Consider the following 10040-nt stretch of genomic DNA (forward strand, 5'->3'; position numbering starts at 1 on the left):
CCTCCTCCGGAACTTCAGTTTAAAATTTAATCTAGTCCTATGACTGGCAAATTCAAGTTCAAGTGTCTGAGTCTATATTTGTCCTTTCTTGACTTTCCCTGTTCTTAATTGGGGTTCCTTTTAGCCTACCTTTTGGCTTGCTTTTTTGATTTTGGTCCTATATTGGCACCAGGGTATCCACAATCCACAAAGTATTTACACCCTGATAATGATCTGTTGCTGAACTGTTTGCTGAACACTGATTCAGCCTAGGAAAAACTATTTTGGTTTAAAATATATGGAGGGGCAGGCAAATTATTAGCTACCCACTGCTTTAACTGTGTTCAGTCAAATTTAATTCTTCCTAGTTTTTGTACCCTATTTCTGAATTTCTGATCATGATCAGACTTGATCCAGGTATCTATCAGACTGATTCATGAGGAAACTGAACTCAGATCAACAGGAAACTTACAACAAACTGAAATTAACCTAGAGGCAGCAACTAAATAAAATTACTCAATTCTACTCACCCCCACACACGCTTCCTCCCTTAAACTAGGCCTCATATTACATTCTTTTTTTCACACTGCAAGTTGCAACTGAGGCCTAAAACTTGATGTCTTGAAAGTGCATTTAGCATTAAGAATTTTGTTTTTCCTAAAGCAGTTTACAAACACCAGCTTTTAAATTAGAGAATTCCCTGATACACATTCTACTAAGATTATATTTTGAGTGTGTTTTCTCTGCTTAACAAAAAAAGTCAAACAGAGCTGAAAGAAGTTGTTTGATATGACAGAATGCAATGCTGTGAAACATTTTCTGTTGTCTTTAGTTCTTTTAACTAATATATACACATATTGTTGCTTTACCTGTTGACATAAATGTCCTACAATCTTCCTATACAATACTGACATACTGAATACTTTTTAAACCTGAAAACTTTTTTAAACTTCCAGTGTAATGCCATGAGTTTGAGGCTCTTAGATTACATGAATATGGAAGATGGATCAAAGTCAGTTTCAGCTGCTGCAGCTAAAAAAGCACCTTTACCCAAACTCTGATGCCATGTGAGACACCAGACAGACAACAGCCCTGACCAAACATCCCCTGTATGAATGTAATATTAATAGAGTCAATAAGCTTGTTGTGATGTGAACACTGAGACTAAAATAAATGAAGAGATTTTGCAACCAAAATGGCTGGTACTGATCTACATATAGATTTATCAGTAATGTTTATTAAATATACCTTGAGGTGTAATTTGTACTAAAAGGTAATGTTTCAGTCGGTGATCATATACAGATGGATATATGGACCTGGAGGAGAAGATTTAGATTAAGATTTCGACTACAAAGCAGGATACCACTAAAGAAACAAATTCATGAACAACACTCACTGATTATTTGTTTATTATTTTCTTTATTGTGTTCTTGATCTTAATATTTAATGATGACTTAATATTAAAAATACCTGACACATGCAGTATCCTTTGATTACTTCTCATTTTCATGAGAGGAGTAAGTGTGACAACTTTCTCAGTTGGCATCCTACCTAATTTAAACCAGACTTCATACATGTATACAGCAAGAGAGAGAACTGTGTCTCGGTGGGGGTGGGGGGTGAACTGTCTCCTGATGTTGGCATCACACGGACTACTCACACTATAATTACTTATCATTTCAAGCTGAGCTCCAGAACGTATATATAAATCAAACCACACACAATCTGAACACTAGAGTGTATTAAGAATGCTAATCTTAATAGCTTAGAGGGTTTCTCTCCTGCATTTTTACACATATGCCAGAGTGCAAGAGAGAATAATGCATTCTGGGAATATCACTGAAAGTAAAGTTATGTAAAGTTGCCTGCGGCATTCAGGCATCCAGAGTCCACCCATTCACCATCACACCTAGACTCCAGTAAAACTATCAACTGCTTAGAGTTCAGCAGGTTTGAACCCAGACCCAGTCAAGTGCATCTTATAAAACATGATTAGCAGTTTCAGAAAGACCATCTGAGGGAATCCCATTACAGTCAGCAGATGACTCAGTAAAATTCAACATTGCTTGAGAGTATGATTCTAGATTGGGTATCAGCATAAATACAAGATACCCCTGAGCACTGACAACAGTTTCATTTGACAATGGTAAAGCATGTGCAGGCCTGACTTCACAATGATTAGTGTAAACACTGATTTATTTCAAATTAAACACTGCTCAAAAGACCATGTAAGGAAGGTAAGAAAGATTATACATATGTACTGCCAAATTTGGGCCTATACAAAATATAATCTTTGACCTACCCCACTTGTGTATAGCAGAAGAGGCTCCTTGCTACTAAATAAATATGCGATTTGGTACAGGTTTACAATTTGTGATTCACAGGTAGATCATAGTATTGATTTGGTCTATGCCTATCAGTCTCTGTTTTGGTTACTCTTTGACACAAGAACTTCTTCTTTGAAAGATCTCGGTGCTGCTATTTCTGTAACACGGTGAGGTATTTTATTTCAAACACTTTTGCTAATTAAGTGCCTTCTATTCTCAAGCGTAAATAAACTGGCAGTAAATTAACCTCCTTGCATGTCCATTAGTCCTAGTTTCTTGCAGAGTAGTTCTGGCCTGGCTAATTGTGACAGGATTTAGAAGTAAAATCTGACTTTTGTTTTCCAGACTAATGAGCTTAAAAATAGTTGACCTTTTTGGTGTCGGACATGTTGAAAGGTTTTTATCCAAATGATAATGCAGATGACTCTTCTTCTGAGTGTCCTGGGAGCCAACATTTATTTATTTATTTTGTAGTACAATGTAGAAAGCTTAAAGCTTTCAGTGCAGGAAGCATAATATATATAGAGTATATATATATAGAGAGAGAGATTTTAGTTTTTTCTCTTTATCAAGTGGAAGGTGTACCATATTGCTGTTGCAGTTCATCTTCCACACTCAAAATGTAAGGATAAACATTGAAAGTAAGTTAATGTTTGTCAAATAAGGTCTTTCAGGGCCTCGACATTTCTGGTTTTCTAATTTTCATTCCACATGAGCTCTTATTCATTTATTGAAATTAACTAAACCAGGTCTATGGCAGCTGATGTTTTGAAGATAATTGTAAAACCTGCTAGATTGCAGCCCTCAAAGCAGGCAATGTTAACCCTTATGCAAAGCTGACTGAGATGAAAACAAAACAAAACTGTAAACGCCAGACACAATACACGGGGAGAGAGAGAGAGTCTCGGGTTCCGGTGGTGTCGGGGCTTTTTTGAGGGGTAGATTGGACCAGTAGGGGGGACACAAGGGGAAAAACAAAACAAGCACACAAATGTCTACACAAACAGGGTGCTCCGGGCACTAAGGGGTAGTAGTGGCAGTCCTCCTTCTCAGCAGGTTAGCTGCCTCTGTAGGGGAAGGAGAGGGATTAAATAGAGAAGGCATAGCTGCTGCTGACATCACAATCGCCACGGTGCTCATTGCCCGCAGCCGTGAGTTTGCAGCCTGTGGCACATGAGCACCTAATTAGCATCCTGTCACAAAAACACACAGATGGGCTGATTTTTTAATTAAACTGAAGATGTCTAGACATTTATCCATCCATTCAAAATTAAGTGGAATTAGAAATGGGAAATATATACCAATGCTGTATACATGTGGGACATGTGGTATGTGTTACAAAAAGACAGAAGAATCAAAGAGAAAGTCAGTTTTGCTTATCGCTGATGAATGTTTGATACATGAAATGAAGATACATAGATGGAAACAATAATACATAATCAGTATGAAAAGCAGTTACTTCTCCAATAACAAAATGCAGTATTGTTCTTAAGTCACCTCCTCAAACTCAGAATACATTACACACTTTCCCAGACACCATACAGACAACAACCCAACAAATAAAAGGGGGCAATAAGATCAAGTGATTGTTCTGCCTCTGCTGGAAGGTTGATTTCTAGTTTTCTTATGCACATCACCCTGGTATGTCTACCATAGGATTTTTAACGTGGTTTTACTGAAGTTTTACCATCGCATTATAACAGTTTCCTATGGGATCAACATGTCTTCGATCTACTTTACTATACTAGACCATGAAAACAGCATGATATATACGGTGATCAATATTTCCAAGGCATAAAATGGCAGACTATGGTTTATTCAGAGTAACACAGTGAAGCCTTGTTAAAACCATACAAAAATACTGTATTAAATAAGCTTGCATAATGGTGCCTACAGGAGTCATTCCAGCCTTAAATGTATAATTACTCTCCCCCTATTATATACAAATACATATTTCACTTTCTATTCATGCATCCCTTATGGGCGTTTGTAATTTTTCCAAATCTGCTGCACACACATAAATATAAAACATGCAGATGGTCACTTCCTTCTAGTTCTACAGAGACATCAGTCACTGCTGATTAACTGAAAACCAAAGGAAAAGACAACAAGTTGCAATCTGTTTTTTAATTTTTATTTAAAAAAACGCATGTACAGTGTAACCGGAAAGTATTCACAGCGCTTCATTTTTTCCACATTTTGTTAGGTTACAGCCTTATTCCAAAATGGATTAAACTCGTTATTTTCCTCAAAATTCTACAAACAATACCCCATAATGACAATGTGAAAGAAGTTGGTTTGAAATCTTTGCAAATGTATATATATAAAAAAAAAAAAAGCACATGCACATAAGTATTCACAGCCTTTGCTCAATACTTTGTTGAAGCACCTTTGGCACCAATTCCAGCCTCGAGTCTTTTTGAGTATGATGCTACAAGCTTGGCACACCTATTTTTGGGCAGTTTCTCCCATTCTTCTTTGCAGGACCACTCAAGCTCCATCAGGTTGGATGGGGAGCATCAGTGTACAGCCATTTTCAGATCTCTCCAGAGATGTTTAATTGGGTTCAAGTCTGGGCTCTGGCTGGGCCACTCAAGGACATTCACAGAGTTGATCTGTAGCCACTCCTTTGTTATCTTGGCTGTGTGCTTAGGGTCATTGTCCTGTTGGAAGATCAACCTTCACCCCAGTCTAAGGTCCAGAGCGCTCTGGAGCAGGTTGTTATAAAGGATGTCTCTGTACATTGCTGCATTCATGTTTCCCTCGATCCCGACTAGTCTCCCAGTTCCTGCCGCTGAAAAACATCCCCACAGTATGATGCTTCACTGTAGGGATGGTATTGGCCAAGGTGATGAGCGGTGCCTGGTTTCCTCCAGACAAGAGTTCAAGCTTTGTTTCATCAGACCAGAGAATTGTTTCTCATGGTCCAAGAGTCCTTCCAGTGCCTTTTGGCAAACTCCAGACGGGCATGTGCCTTTTACTGAGGAGTGGCTTCCATCTGGCCACTCTACCATACAGACCTGATTGGTGGAGTGCTGCAGAGATGGTTGTTCTTCTGGAAGGTTCTCCTCTCTCCACAGAGAGGCACTGGAGCTCTGTCAGAGCGACCATCGGGTTCTTGGTCACCTCCCTGACTAAGGCCCTTCTCCCCCGATCCCTCAGTTTGGCCGGGCAGCCAGCTCTAGGAAGAGTCCTGGTGGTTCCAAACTTCTTCCATTTACGGATGATGGCGGCCACTGTGCTCATTGGGACCTTCAATGCTGCAGAAATTTGTCTGTACCCTTCCCCAGATCTGTGCCTCGATACAATCCTGTCTCGGATGTCTACAGACAATTCCTTGGACTTCATGGCTTGGTTTGTGCTCTAACATGCACTATTAACTGTGGGACCTTATATAGACAGGTGTGTGCCTTTCCAAATTATGTCTAATCAACTGAATTTACCACAGGTGGACTCCAATCAAGTTGTAGAAACATCTCAAGGATGATCAGAGGAAACAGGATGCACCTGAGCTCAATTTTGAGTGTCATGGGAAAGGCTGTGAATACTTATGTACATGTGCTTTTTTTGTTTTTAATTTTTAATAAATTTGCAAAGATTTCAAACAAACTTCTTTCACGTTGTCATTATGGGGTATTGTTTGTAGAATTGTGAGGAAAATAATTAATTTAATCGATTTTGGAATAAGGCTGTAACATAACAAAATGTGGAAAAAGTGAAGCGCTGTGAATTCTTTCAGGATGCACTGTATTTGGAAGGTAACAGTAACTGTCTCAAAACTTTTGTAATGAACAACAGGCTGTAGTAAATGTGTAGATGACAATTCAAAGTATATCAACGCATGACTTTACGAGTAAATAAGATTTAAATAGCTAACAAAACAGACACATATTATTTGCATGAGGGTACACCCACACATCAGGGGGTTTTCAGTTTCAATTATAAAGTAACATCCTTGCCTTTCTGCTATATATATGGTCTCTCAGTTGCAATACGCCAGGATGTGTACCAAATGGAGTTAGATAATTAATATGATTTTTTCATATGGGCCAACTAAAGAGTGCTACTTTAGAACCAGTGTTGCATTGGTACAAGGTGAAGGGAATCTGAAAGAATATGTAGAGTGTTTGGAGGGATTCCCCAATAACACTCTCCTGGGGGACAGACAACAAATACATGTATACAGTTTAGTTTTGAGCAAAGAGTAGTGCATCAGTGCCTGAATTTACCACGAAGTTAAAAGTTAGTATGTGAAGGCACTTTTAAAGTAGTGAGCAAATTCTGTGAACATCTTCCCTTCATTAGGGTGCAAGGGGGAACAAGTGAAGGACCCTCAAGCTCATTAAATCACGCTGCTGTGTTAAAATTATGTCATTACATGGTTTGAATAGTGGCCCAAACACCATTACTTCACCAAAAAATTCCTTATTGACATTTTGGGAATATACTCTGAGTTCAAACACGGGGACTAAATAAAATACATTGGCCAAAATGGTTTAATAGAAGTATGCAAAAAGAAAATGATCCAAAAATATATCGTATATTTCCAACAGTACTTAAAGAAATGAGGGAAATTATTTATAGACCACTAACTAAAATATTCCAAATGACACTTAGAACAGGGGATGTGCCAACTGATTGGAAAACTGCTAATGCCATACCTATCCACAGGAAAGGGTTGAAAACTGAGCCAGGAAATTAAAGACCAATCAGTCTCACCTCCATTACTTGTAAAATATTGGAAAAAATTATTAGACAGAAAATAGAGGAGCAGCTAAATGGAAACCATATTCTTGGAGATAGTCAACATTGGTTTATATGAGGCAGATCATGTCTTACTAATTTATTCAAGTTTTTTGAACATGCAACTGCAGCTGTGTATCACATGAAAGCATATGATATGATATACTTCAATTTTCAGAAAGCTTTTGACAAGGTTCCGCACCAAAGATTGATCCTAAAATTGGAAACTGTAGGTATTCGGGGTAATGTAAATAGACAGATCATGTACTGGTTGATGTATAGGAAACAGAGGGTGTTGATAAGAGGAGTTGCTTCTAACTGGAGTGAAGTTGTTAGTGGAGTTCCACAGGATCAGTACTAGGGCCTCTGATTTTTCTAATCTATATTAATGATCTGGAATATGGGATAGTTAGCAAACGTGTCAAATTTTCAGATGATCCAAAAATAGGTAGATACCTTAGAGACCATACGCAACATCCTCTCACATCTTGCCCTATCATGGGCAGCTGTATTACCATACTATACAGTGATTGAGAAGGCGATAATGCTCTCAATTACGGCTCTATAGAAGTAAGTCATTCCACCTGGCACACCCCAGATTTCCTGAGCTGCCTTAGAATGTACAATGATGGGATTTTTTAATGATTGCACAGATGTTATCCTCCCCAATAAATGTGAAGGAGGACACTTTTCCCACCATTTGGCCATTTATAATAAATGGCTGGAGGACATACTGGACATTTCTGAAAGTCTATGACCAGTTATTTTGTTTTGTCTACGTTAAGCAAAAAGTTGTCGTGTCTGCACCACTCGACTAGTGCAGACACTTCATTTCAGTTTGCAGACTCATCATTGGCTGTGATAAATCCACCTAATGCTGTATCATCAGCAAACTTTATCATTTAGAAAGACTCAGACCAGGAAACATAGTAATTTGTATACATAGCAGTACAGTTGTAACAGGGTTATAATTGCGATCTTTATTTGCTTAGTTTTTATTGTTTAATATTTATTCACTTTAGTTTATTGCACATTTTCTTTATTTCATTAGGTGAACTCACCTCCCCAGTCTGCTCTAACTAGCAAACCTTTTAATTGATTGTTAATTGGATAATTTGGAAAAACTTTTTGCTTTGGTATAAAACTCCTGTTTTTGTTTATTACAGGATGACCATCCTGGAGGGATTGTGTGTCTGAGGTTCAGTGCAGGAGTGAGGGGCATTATGAGAATCTAAAATGAAGAAGCTAAGACTAAGGAGATATTTAAATAGAAAAATAATATTTGACTGGTGGTGTTATGGGGACATGGACTATTTTAAAGAAACGCACAAAAGACAGCCTTTAGTTTAAAGTGTGCTAGTATTTCTTCCTGCTCTATCCTGTACTCCACTTGTATGTGACTGTGAGAATAAGACTCTTTTATGTGTTGTGCTATTCTCTGTATTGATTTTATTGACTGTATCTACATGAATGTGATAATTGTTACTGGAAACATCTGCCTTTTTTAAATATATTGTTTATTTGAAAATAAAGACTTAAATATTACACTTCTGTGCCCACTTGGTAACATTGTATTAAACACAGAGCTGAAGTCAATGAACAGGACATGGACATACATGCAAGGTGATTCCAAATGCTGAAGTATACAGTGAAGGCCCATAGACACAGCATCATCAGCTGACCTGTATGCAAACTGAAAGGGATCTTCTTAATGCTGGACAGGATGTTAGCCACCAGCTGCTCAAATACTTTCAATATAATAGAGGTCAAGGTGACAATATTTTACAATAAGTGTCTTAGGAACAAGAATGATGATCGCAGATTTGAATCAGGCTGATACCTTTGCTTGCTTGCTGGAGTGACGTTGAAAATGTCCATGAGAATAGGAGCTAGCTTGTCTGCACAGTGCTTAAGCGTGGTGGAGGAGACTTGATCAGGACAAACAGCTGTCCCAATGTTCTGTTTGCTAAGCAGCATTTTCACATACTGTTGCTGAATTGGAGATGGTCGGAGAAGATTATCATGCATAATTATATTCTATTGCAAATAATTTTGCATGTCAAATTTGCACCAGAAGTCATTAAGCCAATCTGGGAGAGTGTGAGCGGCATAAGTCTGTTTCATCTTATAGTCTGTATTCTGTTGGAGACCTTGACAGATCCCCTTACTGTCATTTGAGGTCAATTTGCTCTTTAATTTGTTCTTGTATTTAGCCTTCGCTTTGTCAACTTCACATTTAAAACAATACGTAGCTGCTTTATACAGTGCAATGTTACTCCTTTCAAATGCATATTTTTTCTTGAGCAATAAACCATTGAGATGTTTATTGAACCATGATTTATTAATGGTATAAACAGTCACAGTTTTGGTAGGGATGCATATACCCTCTGAGAAACTAATATATGATGTCACTGTATCAGGTAACTCATTAACATTACAACTGGAATCTTTAAAAATAAACCAGTATGTGGAGTCAGTATTTTAAGGTCTTCACTGAGTTAACCATTGACCATTGAAAGTTTTTAACTTTTGTTGATACTTGGGACTCAGATCAATCATATTCTGATCAGAGTTACAAAGGGGCGCCTGTGAAATAACTTCTGGAATCTTGCAATAACATTGATCTAATGATTTATTTGTTCGTATCTCTATAATACCTTTTCACGTTTACAAAATTAAAATCACCAAGGGTATGAGTCAGAATGAGTCAGAATTAACATGTTCAATATTAATAATTTGTGTAGCTACCTGCTGGGCTGCCATAGTTGCATTGGACTGGGGAGGAAAGGATGCGAACAGTGGCCAGAATAATGGATGTAAATTCCCTCAGGAAATAAAACATAAAATAAACAAAAGACCAAACCTTTTGTATTAGTTCTGAAAGTGAAAATCCTAAACCTTACACAGTCATCATGAGATCAAGTGAGATCCAAAATAGGTTCTGGAATTTATATACAGGCTTTTCATGTATATTTTACTGAAATTTGTATA

Source organism: Amia ocellicauda, chromosome 6, assembly GCF_036373705.1.
Source record: "Amia ocellicauda isolate fAmiCal2 chromosome 6, fAmiCal2.hap1, whole genome shotgun sequence".
NCBI classification, from domain to species: domain Eukaryota; kingdom Metazoa; phylum Chordata; class Actinopteri; order Amiiformes; family Amiidae; genus Amia; species Amia ocellicauda.